Source organism: Cynara cardunculus, assembly GCF_001531365.2.
Source record: "Cynara cardunculus var. scolymus isolate 2C chromosome LG 15, CcrdV1, whole genome shotgun sequence".
NCBI lineage: Eukaryota > Viridiplantae > Streptophyta > Magnoliopsida > Asterales > Asteraceae > Cynara > Cynara cardunculus.
This window is the reverse complement of record NC_037542.1, coordinates 7,759,327-7,760,784: the sequence shown is the minus strand read 5'-3', so window position 1 is coordinate 7,760,784 and position 1,458 is coordinate 7,759,327. Positions and strand designations below refer to the sequence as shown.

General features: G+C 41.6%; 1 non-coding gene across 1 annotated transcript; it reads right to left on the bottom strand.

Moving 5' to 3' along the window:
- Positions 1–172: 172 nt before the first annotated feature.
- TRNAD-GUC lies at positions 173–244 on the bottom strand. Its single transcript has one exon. It is a non-coding gene; the product is annotated as a tRNA-Asp (tRNA).
- Positions 245–1,458: the final 1,214 nt, after the last annotated feature.

Sequence of the window (1,458 nt, the reverse complement as noted above, 5' to 3'; positions counted from 1 at the left end):
AGGATGATGTGAACGTTCTTTTTAACTCTAATTAAGATAAAAAAAAATAAAAATTATTACAAACGTAATTAATGGAAATCAAACCAGATCTGAGAAGAACAAAATAGCTGCCATACAAGGCCCACTTAATAAGCCCAATAGACCCAGAAAAAAAGAAAAAAAAAAAAAACGACGCCGTTGCCGGGGATCGAACCCGGGTCACCCGCGTGACAGGCGGGAATACTTACCACTATACTACAACGACTTCTTGGTTAAGGCAATTGAAAGAATACTTAAGGCATAACTATGAAGAATGAATGTGCATCATAGAAGCACGACATTTGTACCTATGTGATTGGCTGATTGGCAATCGAGTTTGCAGATTGTTTAACAAAAAGAACCAAAGTATAGCAGGTTCGACTAAGGAGTTCTGTAAAGTCTTGGATTATAGAACCAAACATCGAGCTTAGTCTCGTGTTGGTTCGGAGGGCTCGAACCACGACTCGACAATCTGTTTCCACCACCACCGGTCGCTAAACCTTTAGTAATTATACAACTCAATGCTTCTTTGAGTTTGATTGGTTATGCGATAACTGGCTTTACCTCTCCTCTTCAGTTTTCTCTCTTTATTTCGAGAACCTTCCCTCATGGTCTTTGGTCTAGCGATATGTGAGTCTTTGGCCTCTTAAGAGGTCAGGGGTTCAAACCTACCAAATGGGAGGAGGGTGTGTGAGTTTATTTGTTATATTTGCCGTATATAAATATTATATAGTTAAAAAAAAACCTTCCCTCATGGTCTCAAGTTACACAACAAAAAACGAATCCAAGGGATCCTTTCTCTGTCTTGAGCATCCACTCATTGTATTTTTATTGATTATATATTGTTGTTGTCATCTTCAAGGTATTGTTCTTCATGAAGAAGAAGACCAAGCAAATGTTAGAGGTGATGGGCTCGCACGGACAGTGAGGATTTGAAACGCACGCATTCGAGGCCGAGGCCAAAACAAAATAAAGGACACACCGTCCTCATTTGAGACGATCGTCAAACACTTAGCCAACGAATCCGAGATGGCACGCTTCTTCTCGACGTACTTGAGAATCAACATGGAACCCTTCCTAAGTGTCTGAAGTTGTTTGAGGTGCATCTGGTGTGCCCTAGTTTGTGCATGAGACATCTGCTCGAGCATAAGCCAAAACCTCAGAAGTGGTAGACACTAAGGTTCAAGAGTCCTTGAGGTGAAACTATTTGGAGTAGACACTAAAGGTATGTGAGGGTTTGAGGTGATGCCATAAAGGGGGTGTGCACTAAAACCATGACGGCGTAGTCCCAATAACATCATTATGTGACCATACTTTTGTGTTTCCACCACTTTGATGGAAACGAGTCTCCCCCTTCATCAATAAATGTTTCTTGGGTACAATTGTCCAGGTTGGGACAACCAGTTGTGGGGCATTGCGTAGTACCACCATTGCGGATTG